This window comes from Ambystoma mexicanum, chromosome 10, assembly GCF_040938575.1.
Source record: "Ambystoma mexicanum isolate Mex_15411 chromosome 10, UKY_AmexF1_1, whole genome shotgun sequence".
NCBI classification, from domain to species: Eukaryota; Metazoa; Chordata; class Amphibia; order Caudata; family Ambystomatidae; genus Ambystoma; species Ambystoma mexicanum.
Genome location: NC_090932.1, coordinates 1,458,071,033 through 1,458,084,261, shown reverse-complemented (window position 1 = coordinate 1,458,084,261; position 13,229 = coordinate 1,458,071,033). Strand labels below are relative to the sequence as shown.

The 13,229-nt window shown below is 42.1% G+C and overlaps 1 protein-coding gene and 1 long non-coding RNA gene across 3 annotated transcripts in view; one reads left to right on the top strand and one right to left on the bottom strand.

The window, feature by feature from the left end:
- SH2B3 (SH2B adaptor protein 3) overlaps positions 1-13,229 on the top strand; it is a 570,764-nt gene that overhangs the window by 134,323 nt on the left and 423,212 nt on the right. Inside the window, exon 2 of one of the 2 annotated variants that reach the window (XM_069619527.1) lies at positions 12,115-12,203. The exons of the other annotated variant lie outside the window; for it this stretch is intronic. The gene's annotated coding sequence lies outside the window, so the exon portion shown is untranslated. The remainder of the gene's footprint in view (positions 1-12,114; positions 12,204-13,229) is intronic. 2 annotated transcript variants of the gene reach the window in all.
- The window catches only part of LOC138492404 (uncharacterized), a 338,216-nt gene that overhangs the window by 181,040 nt on the left and 143,947 nt on the right, over positions 1-13,229 (bottom strand). The window lies entirely within an intron of this gene.

Sequence of the window (13,229 nt, the reverse complement as noted above, 5' to 3'; positions counted from 1 at the left end):
TACACAGGCTCTGTAGCGATACTGAACATGGGCACCGCTATACACAGGCTCTGGAGCAATACTGAACATGTGCGCCTCTATACACAGGCTCCGTAGCAATACTGAACATGTGCGCCTCTATACACAGGCTCCGTAGCAATACTGAACATGGGCGCCTCTATACACAGGCTCCGTAGCAATACTGAACATGGGCGCCTCTATACACAGGCTCCGTAGCAATACTGAACATGTGCACATCTATACACAGGCTCCGTAGCAATACTGAACATGGGCGCCTCTATACACAGGCTCCGTAGCAATACTGAACACGTGCGCCTCTATACACAGGCTCTGTAGCGATACTGAACATGGGCACCGCTATACACAGGCTCTGTAGCAATACTGAAAAGGCCTGTTTAGTTGATGTCTCAGAGCACACCTTTAGATTATCTTACTCACTTTACATTTTATGAAAAGGTATGGGGTGCAAGAGAGATTAACCAACCTTGACACACGGTGGTACATCAAATGAACTGCAGCAGTGGTCCAGACCTTTGTGAAACCCTCCCGTCTTTTGCACACCCTTGTTATGTTGTAAAACCAACCAAAAGTATAGTCGTACTTGAATTGTTTGAAATAATAACATTAGATATGAAGTTTCTAAAAAGAAAATGTAAAATGTTAGTTTTTTTGCATTTGGTTTCTTATGAACAGTTATATATATATCATATTATTACACATACAAGCATTCGTTGAACCCTTAGTTAAGAAAAAATCAAGTCCATATAGATATATTCATCCACTTTTTATCTGTCTCCAGACCATATTGCATATACACCAGTAAAGTTATTCTCAATTTCTTCCCAGACAATGTTCTGTCCTTCGACTCTTAGCATTGGTAATATTGCAATTTCTTGAATGCTTGCTCTATGCATTTTGGGGAATAATCCCCTTCTTCAGGAGCTTTCTATTCTGTGTAGTGTTAATCCTTTTCTTATCTACAGTGTAAAATGTATAATGATCACTTGTTAGACTTGAATTGTCATATTCTATCTGTTAAATATTTATCAATAACCCTTTCTGCCATTCTTTAAGCTAAAATAATCACATCGATGATATTGTCATCTGTAGACTCTTCTTATGTCCAAATTGTTCAGATGGGTTACGTGTCCTCCTAAAATAGAAGTGTTGTGAGACAAACAATACATTCCATACTAGGAAGTGACATATTATGGTCTTAATGGCTAAACATGGCTATTGTTTGCTCTGTCCGGCATGATTGCTCTGATAAAGTATTAAACAGTATATGAAAAATATTTCAAAGCTATTCCACGAAGTATACATGTGGGTCCTTATATTCAGGTTTGAGAACAGAATTTTACCTGTTTGGCATAAGTCCTCAGCATCAAAGTGCTGGTAAAGAGGGAGTTATCGCTTCAGTCATAAATTGCCTCTTTCTGACTTCTTGCAGATTTCTTCATTGACCAAGTTTGGCTACAAATAAGGAGGATTTCTATAAGTATACATTCTGTGAGGCTCCTATACCCAGAAGAGTTTTGCATATGTTTGTCAATTGTAGATAGACTTACCCAAAAAGTGTGTAATCTCCACCAATTTCTGTATCTGCTATAGTCTTGTTTGTTCTGTGGCTGCACGTTATCTCCTGGTCAAGTGGCACAGCGAGTAGCGCTTGCTTTGGCATCTGTGCAGAGCCTGCTAACGCAGGTTCGAATCCCGACGGGGGCAAACTCAGCCTTTCATCCTTCAGAGGTCGATAAATGAGCACCACACACCGTGGGTAATAATAAGCAGCGCTCAGATACCTGAGGGTTCGTAGCGCTATATAAAAGCCAAATTATTAGTATTATTATTTAAGGCTCTTGGTAAAAATATTGAGTGTCTTGCTCCTTGGAAGGTCCCTCTGGATACGAATAGACAGAGGGGATATTGTGGGTTTCTCTTAGGGTTTTAGGATGTCCTGTCTTCTGTTAAGACTGGGATAAGGATAGCTAACATACCTTTTACCTATTCCTTCTTGCCGAGCTCATACTCCCAAACTAGACCGCAAGGAGCGCAAAATCCAAGATGGCCGTTATTTGCTGTATTGCGCCATCGTGCAATAGCGTGATGACGTTACGCGTTTGTTTACAAATGCACGTTGGCATTTGTAGCTTCGATACAGTATCACAGTTCAATAATATCTTAACTTGATTACATAAATACTTGATGTTGGACACCTCTTCACCTATTTGGTGTAACCCTCATATAAGGGCAAATTGAATACTCGTAATAGGCAGACGCACCTTTTGGGTAAGTATATCTACAATTGACAAAGCTATGCAAAACTCTTCTGGGTATAGGACCCTCACAGAATGTATACTTATAGAAATCCTCCTTCTCATTTGTAGCCAAACTTGGTCAATGAAGAAATCCGCAAGAAGTCAGAAAGAGGCAACTTATAACTGAAGGTACAATTCTGCTCTCAAACCTGAATATAAGGACCCACATGTATACTTGGTGGAATAGCTTTGAAATCTATATTTTTCATATACTTTTTAATAATTTATTTATTAGAGCAATCGTTTCGTACAGAGCAAACAATAGATATTTTTAGCCATTAAGACCATAATATGTCACTTCCTAATATGGAAAGTATTGTTTGCCTCACAACACTTCTCCTTTTTTTAGGAGGACGTAAACAATTTGGACATTAGAAAATTCGAAAGAGGCTACAGAGGACAATATCATCCAGGTGATTATCTTAGCTTAAAGCATGACAGGAAAGGTTATTGATAAATATTTAACACATTGAACATGATAATTCACGTCTAACAAGTGATCATTATACATTTTACATTGTAGATCAGAAAAGGGTTAACACTACACATTAAGAAGGGGATTATTCCTGAAACGCATAGAGCAAGCATTCAAGAAATTGCAATATTACCAATGTTATGAGTCTAAGGACAGAAAATCGTCTAGGAAGAAATTGTGAATAACTGTACTGGTGTATATGGAATACGTTCTGGAGACCGATAAAAAGTGAATGAATATATCTATATGAACTGATTTGTTCTTAACTAAGGGTTCAAGGATGTGTAATAATATCTATAACTATTCGTATGAAACCAAATGCACAAAAATAGTAAAATGTTATTTTTATGAACTTCATATCTAATGTTATTATTTCAAACAATTCAAGTACTACTATACTTTCGGTTGGTTTTGCAACCCAAAAAGGGTGTGCAAGGGACGTGAGGGTTTCACAAAGGTGTGGAGCACTGCTGTTCATTTCCGGAGTGATACTGAACATGTGCACCCCTATACACTGGCTCAGGAGTGATACTGAACATGTGCACCCATATACACTGGCTCAGGAGTGATACTGAACATGTGCACACATATACACAGGCTCCTGTATCATTGATAATCGACCCATGTCTGCTTCCACGTTGCTTTTCAGCAGCAAGTTGTTGCGGTCTAGATTGGGGAATAAGGGTTGGGGTGAATGCCAATCGTAGAGTTCCTAGGATTCAGCAGAAACCTGGCTTTCGCATGCTTGATCATCTTAGTTCACATTCCAATTGCTTTGCCTCCAAATGTGCAGGACTTTGCAATCTTTGGCTCTCCAGATGTTTCAGACTGCAACCTCTGTTATCCCTTACCCCTGGTTAAGGCCAAGTGTTGCAGATCCCGGAGACAGAGAAATCTTGGAGCGTGGAGATTGCATAGCCACACATTCTACTTCGGGGGGACTGCATGGTGAAGGAAAGCACAAGCAAAGTGTGCCTCCTCTTCAATGGAGCATCGTGCCTCTGTTGCCATGTGCCTCTTGAAAGACCTGGGTTCTGCATGGAGTCTGTTGGTAGTGTCACAGTTTATTACACGGCACACGCAAGCCAGGAAACGCCTTCCCCTGAATGAATGTGGTGCAAAATAAAACCCTTTCTTTTTTAGTATGCTACGGATTCTTTTTGAGAAGGCCTCCAACCGTCTCGCACCCAACCTCCACAAACACCCCATGTCACAATGGACTAGGAACAAGGCAGGTGTGTATCAATAAGATATTTATTAATTATTTATTGTCAAAGGAAAAGCAACCAATTTACAACAGCCACCAATGTTGTGGCAACACAAAATGCAATAATCTCTACAAAACAACCAGGTTAAGATATACTGTCACAGCTACTTCCTTTTTTAAATGGCAGAACAGAGAAAGAACAATTCAACACAATGATGGCACACAAGGTTAAGCAGCCCCCGTGCGACACTCAACCCCCACACATCAATTGGACTTTATTCCTTTGAATGGAAGGCAGTGGCAGGGAGTAAGAATACAGGAGCCAAATCGGTTTTGGTGTGGTGCCCACAGAAACAACATGGGGAGCCAGCAAAGCAGGGTAAAATCAGTTTTTGGAGCACCAATGGAAGAATGTTTTTTTCTCACAACTGCTTTGGGAAATAGATAGAAAGCAAGGAATTTGCTTGCTTGTGTTTAGGAAAACGGGCATGGTTTTTATGGAATACTAATCGGCACACAAGGAGAAAATCGATTTTTAGAATATGCAACACATGAGCAATGGAAAGGGAATGCAAATGAAAAATCGTTTTTGACCACACAATAGGGAAAGAGGAACGGAAGCGGCAGATCGTTTTTTGTGATTGTTAAGCTTAATTTCAGTGGAAAAGAAAATGCAAATGGAATTCGTTTTTTACTGAGGCTGAGAAAGAGGTTACCTTACAAAAGAGAAATCAGTTTTGGGTTAGGATGGCAAATGCAAAGAGGAATGACCGTGTCAGATGGAAATTCACTTAGCAGTACACAATTTAAACACCGGGACAAATTCGTATCCCAGATCACAATGGGATTAATTATTTTACGCAGCACTTTATAACTATAATGTATAACAAAAAACGCTGAGAAAAAGATTGCTGGTTTCGAATTCCACCAATCTAGATCCTGTGAAATTAAATGGGGAATTAATTGATTGACTTACAAAAATACTAATGATTTACACTGACAAATGAGGGGTTTTGCAATGGGGATATGCTAACATACACAGGCAAACAAAGTTTCTTCAATGTGGAGATGACTAAAATACACTGGCATTGGGATTTTCAATGGGGAAATATTGGACGCACTGCTACAAGAATGAAGGGCGTATGTAATTCAGGGCTGGGGTTATGGCTACTTACATAGCAAGCCTTTGTTTAAGGTTCAGGAAAGCCAGCTGCATCTCAAGACCCTCTGGAAATATGGGGCAGAAGTCTGGTCACTCCACTCTCAAAGATGGTAAGTTTCAGCAGCCTTCTCTCCATCCTCCTGTCTCTCTCCTTTTTCTGTCTCCCTGTTTTTTGTCTGTCCTAGTGCAGTCCCGCTTATATAGCAGAAATTACATCACCAATATTACAAACTAGGGTAAGTACCCTGCAATAATCCCTGCCACTAGGATTAGACAGTTACCCTCTCTCTGCCCCTAGTCAGGATTAGTTTAGGGGTTTGGAACATCTGTATTTTCCCATTTGTCAACCTTTGTTCTTCTTTTAACTTTTTGGCAAAAACTAGTTATGTATCACAACTTCATAATTGTACTAGCAACTGTCTTAGCTGATCATGGGGTATTAGATAAGCTGACCGCCAAATCCTTATGATGTAGCATGGCCATGTGTCACATTTTTGTTATTTCCATAAAATGCACAACAGTTATGAAGATGTAGGTTATTAAGCATATCCCTAATTACATTTTCCACCTTTTCACCAACTCACATTTGTACATTTTCTCACAACTTGTTCAGATCAACCGGAAACCTAGTCTAACCGGCCATTACAGTTCCCAGAGTCACAGGCAGACTCATTTTATATCCCCAAAACTGCATGGAAATTACATAAAAATGGTATAATAACTAAATCCACCCACAGTATGATTGCTGCGCAAAATGCCTAAATGAAAATAGGCTTTAAAATTAATTGTGAGTGTTCCTGTTCAGCAAATGGGATGTCTACTTTACCCCCCACAGCCATCTGTGCCCCTGGACCGGCCTGTGACCAGAGGTTTTTATGAGTCTCTTTGAAGTTAGTGTGTGCTCTTTGAAGTGGGTGCAACAAGGATTCACGCCTTTTAGCCATCCTCCAGCCAAGAATGGCTTTCTCTTGAAGTACCTGCTTTCCTAGTCAGCAGGTCTGAAGCATACTGAATGTTGATGCCTTTAGCAGCACCAAAGGGTGTCATGGGGTCATTGGATGGGAGAAGTGACATCCAGCTGGAAGTGGAGTTTTCCTTTCAAGTTTTGCTCTCATCCAGAAACAGGTTTTTCCTGAAGACTAAGTGTCTCTTCAAATGTCACTGGAGTTTTGTGGGTGAAACATAATATACATTTGCTTTGGTCAACCCCACACATCAGGTTTTGCTTTCCTGACATTTTTCTGTGAGCAGTGGTATCTTTTTCCAGTGTGGCTTTTTAAAGCCATTTTTATTTGTACCTGTGCAGGCCGTTTTTGCTTTTAATGTTTAGAAATCCTGTTTTCCATGTCACAGGATTCTTTGATTCCTCCTTCTTTTGTGAATGAAACTGCTGCTTGTCCATTGATAATGATAGGTAGGCCCCTTTCCACCTGGCTCTTTAACTCTACATGAAACAAAAGCAAAAGCCAGGCTGTTTTTGTTGCAGTGTTTAAATGCCTGCTATTCATGTGAAAGAAATCTGTGTTTGGGGCCTTTTAAATGCACCCCACATTAGCTCCATGGATAACCTCAAGTGTAAATCCTGCTTGCTCACTAGTTCCCCACAGTAGATTGACCTGTCTTGCCCTTGATTCCTTAAGGAACTAAGTTCCCTCTAATTGGGAACTCTTGAATAATCATTAGATTTACGTTCTGGCATCATCTTGATAAAGAAAACCGTTTAATAAAAAAGCTATTTTTGTTCTGAACATGAAGTATGTTCAGTGGCACCATAGTGAAAAAGCTGGCTTCTTACCCGTTTTCATATTGGCATATTGTATTGGCAGAAGACAGTTAAGAGGCGTCTCTTTGGCATGGTCTTCAAATGAAAGATGGTACATTTATTTTTCTATGCAAAGTATGTTTGTAGCTGTTTGATATAAATGCTGAGTGAGCTAGGCCCTAAAGAAAAATCCCAATTTCTTGCATTGGTTGGATCACTAAGAAGATATATAGTCTTCACACAAGGGATGTGCGTCTCTCACGAAGAAAGTGCTGCTTTGTTGACTCGCCTCGCTTTTCATATTTACAAATGTATACACATGCAATCTCTATTCAGTCTTTTCTTTCCACTAATGGAGGATGGCAAAGTGTTTCATTCTATATGTGTTCCGTCGTAAGCAGGGTCCCTATAGTCATGTGTTGCTATTGCTCAAGCATCATTTATCCTGGGCTCTGCAGCTGTGACGCAAGCATGTTTGGAGGAGGAAGGACACATGCAAGGATCAAAGTAGGAGTTAGTTTAGCTGGAATACGTCTGAGGTCAAAGTTGCGAAACGGGATGTTTTCTTACATTCAGCATTTGGAGCAGTTCCCTTCCCAGTGCAATTAATTCAGTCCATCCGTGTTACATCTGCAACCTTGCAATAAAACGTGCGTTAGACACAGGCTTCCTTCCGGAAAGTAGAAGCAGAGTTGCTCCGATGAGAAGTATGTTGGCTATCCCTCCTCTGAGTCATTGACTGCACTTCTGAAGAGCCAATCTGAAACTTACTGGAAGCTCACATTATTGGACCCGCAGATTGATCAGCCAACCACTGCCTGCTTAGGAAACAGTTGATGGGCCAATGACGTGACGTGTCTGCTGCGGCGACTGAAGGTTCAAAAGCGCTTCTATATAAAAGCTTGAGGATTATAACATTGGAAGCAGCTGTGACACACTTTCTCCCCTTATTGCAATTCCTCTGAGATGTGTGATTAGTAGAACCACACTCTAACTTGACCATCCCAATACAGAAGTTTCAAAACCAAGCACTAAGGCTTGTCTTCAACCTATAATCTACAGACCACCTGAGATCCATGCTGAAATCCTTGCATGAGCTTCCAAAGGCTTGGGGATTCAAAGGCCAGTGCTTGAGGTGCAAATCTAACAAAGGGACTCTCTGTATGTATAGTCTTGGCTTTGTGCCAAAGATAATGTGCAACTAGCTGTATGCAGGAATCCACCTTCCAAAAAGCAAATGACTGGAGACTGCTACCCATCGGAACACCTGAGGCTACACGGCCTTTGAATAACCAATATTTCCCACTTTTTGCCCGTTCTGTGAAGCAGCTCCAGGGTGGCATGTAACACATGAGAAATCACTAAGATGACACTTTACTGTTAAGCACCGCTCCACTTAGTTGCATGGTCAGGAGAAAGGGAGGCCAGCATTTGCCTGGTATTGCAGGTGGTTACTATTGGGCAAGGCCAAGTGAATATTTTCCATATCGAATCAGTAATCAACAGCCAGATTATCCAGCGACAAATAAGGTTTCTTGGTGCTGCTCCGTCCGTCCAAGGACTGCCCATTACACTTGCATTGTGGGCTGGAATCATGGCTTTTCAATGGCCATTACACCTTTTAGGACATGCCTGTCCCTAATGGGGAGGCTGTTTTTTCACACAATGCCTTGGAAACTTTGCTTATGTCTCTACAAAAGCACTGGTTTGTGAGCGTCTTTTTGTGTGCATTTTGGTCAGGGTTTTTTCTGTGGTTTACAGAAAGGATTTGTACAAAGCATCACAAGGTTGGACTTGCAAGAAGATCATTCTTCAACTGTGAGGTGCAATAACTGCAAATGCAATAGTGCCACTTCGTGATGGGAGCTCTGAGGTACCAATCTTTGTTTTGATACTGAGCAAAGAGTTGGAAAGATTGACTGACTGTACAGATATTTTCACACACAACCCAAGTGGAGGGCTCATCCCATGGGCTAATTGAAATGTCTCTGCAAGTCTTGCTGTTCCCCAAGGTGCAACTGGTGATAGACCTCAATATGAGGATATCCATGGGAGTGGCCAAATAAGAAAGAAGAAAGCTGCTGCAATACAGGCAGCAGGGTTACAGTTGCATGGAAAACCTAAAGCACCAAATTGTTTAAACAGAGTCTTCCAAACTAACGTTTTAAAGCCGTAGTTGTGCACATTGTTTTTTTTTCTTCATGGAAGCATATGTATACCTCCATTAGCATCTGTGGGTTGCACATACAAACTGGGCAGGCGTGGCAGATGGTGGTGGTATGGTTTTTAGTCTATGCTGCTCCCTTCTATTTATTTTGGTTCTTTATTTTCTCTGACTGTATCTAGAGCAGGATGTTCAAGGCCACCACATCCTCCATTTCTCTTGATTGCTGAGGAGTTTGCACTTCCTGCAGGGGATGGATGGATGGATGGATGGATGGATGGATGGATGGATGGATGGATGGATGGATGGATATGATGATATGTGTAGCAGTTTGATGTCTAGCTTTGTAGGAACACATAAGACGGGATCTTCCGTTGGAGATATGGCTTGTGGTGCGTGGTCATTCAATCATTCCAGCTGGTCAACGTGAGATCTTAATGTACTGCTGCTGGGAATCATATGTGCATTCCTGTTTGGCCCAGAGCAAATATTTTTTCCCAGCCACTCTTTTATATTCCAAGGTATAGTTTTGGTCTAAAATGGATTGCGCTCGAGCCTGCATGTGTTTGGGTCTGAAATTCCTTTGACTTTCCTGAATAGTCTCATTTTCAAGGTTCAACCGCCCAAGCGTGTGGGTGGAGGTTCCTGCTCGGTGACATGTTCTGCATTTCTGTAGGGCATTAGGAACCTTAATTGGATTAGCTCAGGGGGAATCATTTGTCTTGGATGCACTGTACTAATGATGTCAGTCCCCAGGGGCAAGGTAGCCTGTATGAATTGTCAGAGGCCGAAACAGTTTTGATTTTCCTGCCTATTAAAATGGGGCTCTTTCCAGGTGCCACCTGATGGGCCACTTCTACTTATGAACACGATTTCTCACCCATGGGCCAAGCTCGTATAGCCTGACCAGCAGGAACTCAAATCCAGAAGATCCTGCATTGTCATCCTAGACCTGTTTAGTGCATTGATCCTTCGCATTGTTTGGTTCTATTATATATCCACTTTTTCCAATAACAACTTAAACTGGAAAGAAATACTATGACTATCATGATGGCTTGGCACCTCTCCCCATCCATCGCGCCCCCCCATCTAGCACATTTACCCAGTCCTACTACATCAAGTCTCAGACGCTAATTGGTCACATGTCATGTGATTTTCCCCCAACAGTGCCTTGCATGATGGGGACTTGTTGGTCCATTTTGAGAACGGGGGGAGGGGTCTTCTCAAAAGCCATGACCGGCTGATGGCAAACCTCAAAGGGGCGGCAGTGCCATAGCCGTACTGTGAAGGCCTGGCACAATATTCCAGACATCTATTGTAGTGCATCATTTGAAAACATTCTGATACATTGAAACTAATAGACTTATTGCAAAATGTCCGTCTTTTCTCCTCTTGTAGACAAAAAGAATCCTTCAGACATTCAAGCATTGTTTCTCGTAGTAATCCAATTACCTGGATGAAAGAATATTTAATCTTCTAGACAAGACGGGTCTAATAATTCCTTGCGCCTGAAGGGGCGGGGCTGCTTGAATTACAGTGGCCAGATGACTCCATTCCCAGATCAATGAGACCAGATCATCTGAATGACGCAAGGCCTAGTAAGATCGTTGTTTTGTCTTCCCCCTGTTTCCACCTCGTCTTGTCTCGCCGAGAAACACTTGTGTACAGGAGCGTTATAAATGCCATATCATGCATCATATCATGATATTCCAGTGCTCGGCCTAGTCCCTGCTTTGCTCGTTTGATTGGAACTGGGCCTGTGCTGTGAAAATTGAGTAGCCCCATGTGCCTTAGATGTTTGTTTCATACATATAAAAAGAAAATCAAACTGGACAAAATGCTCCTTCTATAATGAGCAGTTAAAGAAAGACCCTACCAGTCATTACCAAGCATAGGTTGAAGTCTGTCCATCCATCACTTTATGCTAAGCTAGCAATGGAGCCTTTATAGGGATTGAAATTAACATTAGATAAGCGGGAGCTAAAAGCAGCTCCTGGTGAGTCCATGAGCTGGAACTATTGGACAACGAGGTGCTAGTACACGGTGTTCCGCAAATGTCAATGTAAGATAAAAACTTAACTTTTTGTCCATTTATCTATGACTGCTTTAGATGCCATATCGGTGTGTCCTATTGCACATTTATAGATCGTCCCAAATGCACAGAGTTAAAGTTCCTCAGGTATGTTTGTTCCGTTGGCTTGAGAACCTACAAGTAACACCTGGCAGCTGTTGGGTCGCTTGTGTTCCCTGTGCAAAGGTGGCGTGCCTTCTACGCTCGGGCTGGACTGCTTCTGTATGGGCACTCTGGATTGGCAATTGTATGTCCTATTATCAGTGCAGCATTTTTCATGGCACAGGCTGACTGTTGGAAGACTTTCCAGTGGTTAGAAGCGCTGTCAAGAGCATTTTCATCCATGAGTCGACTTCTCTAAACGTGAAGTCCGGATGATTAAAATACATATCTTGTTCAACTTTTTATTTTTAAAAAACAAAACAAAAAACAAAGTTGTTGCCAATTTTACTGACCTTGTGACTTTAAAAAAACACAAAGATTTGGGTTTGTTTGACACCCAATAATCAAGCTGGTGTGATAGGGGCAAAGAGCAAAGCCGTTCTTCCTGCTACCCTCCCCATGAGTCTCTTGCCCGCATTGAAATGGGTCAACTGTGGAGACAAGATGGCTGCTTCTCCGACCCTCAGGCCAAACATGGATCTTACGTTCCTGTCAGTGTTTTGTAATCCACTTGGAAGCACGACAGCTCTCGAGGAAAATGAAACCTCAAGTCTTGCTTGGCCTGGGGGGATTTTTGTTTTTTAGCGCGTGCACAGCTTTCTGGGAGCTCCGGGGCTGCCTGTGCCTGAGTTTACTGTTTACGTGAATATTACTCTGCTTAGAAATGTAGTACTATATTGGGCAACGTTTTTTAATACGTCTTGTGTAAATGTACCTATTTTTTTTCTTTTCGATCTCTGTCAAATTTCACTCTTAGAAATCCCTTTTTAATTCTTTTTGCCTTTTATTAAAGGTACCCCAAAGGAACCATGTCTGTGCTTTTAAAAGTATACAGGACTACAAGAAACGTCAGAAGGTTTTAACTATGACTGAGGTCTAAAGGTAAGAAACCTGTGCAATTAAGGCGTTTTAGTTCATTTAACAAAAAATAGCCAATCCGAGGGGGTGGGGTGTGGCAGGAGGGAGGGGAAGATGAGATGTGCTTATGAAATGTTTCCTCGAGGATGTTTTTGTGAAAAGATTGATATTTTCTAGTTTTAACGTATTTGGGCATATTTTACCAGAACAGGACCTTACAGGTCAAGTGCAGCGTGGGTGTGGCGGTTGCTTCGCAGAAAACCTCACATCTGGGAGAGTGTGTATATACAGGAAAGAGGTGTGGGCTGGGAGGCGTAGACAGGATAGGGCCTGAGCGGGCAAGGCCCACCGAAAATCGGTACATGCCAGCTCAGCAGAACTGTATGGGCATTTGCAGATGTCAATGGAGTGGACCCAACCACATTAGCTTCAGGCACCACTTGTTATACAATCCTGCCTACGCCGCTGAGTGCGAGACGTGTGTTTGGAGGGACAGGCACAGCGAGACCATAAGGTGATGCTGGCGACCTCCTTCCATAAGGAGAGAAATAAGCACAATGCCCCCTGGAAAAAGGGACACCACGTAGGAGTGGGCATGCTTTAGGCTTATTTCTTGGTGGCAGTGGGCCTGAATAGGGAAAAGCGGTTGCGGGTGCACTGAAAACCTTGATGTAAAGGTCCCACGACAAAGACATACGCTCAGGCGACCAGCGTGCTGAAGCATTGGAGCCAAACGGGACAGTCAATTAGGGTATTTTCAGTCTAAATCGATCTCACATTTCCGTCTCCCGGTCCCTTGTGGTTGGATAAGTAAATGCAAACATTCCCCCCCCCCACACAAACGCAGCTCTTTCACCTCTCACCAGCAGATTAGAATCATTGCCAGTGGCATGTGTTAGCATCTGGTTGTATATTAACACCTAGCACCAGTTTCGACTTAGTAGAGAAAGGGACTTCATTGCAGTGGTGGAAGTGGGAAAAAAGGAACTAGTGGTACTGTGGCTGCATCCAAAAAGCAGGGAGTGGGATGGTGAGACAGATGTGGAGGGG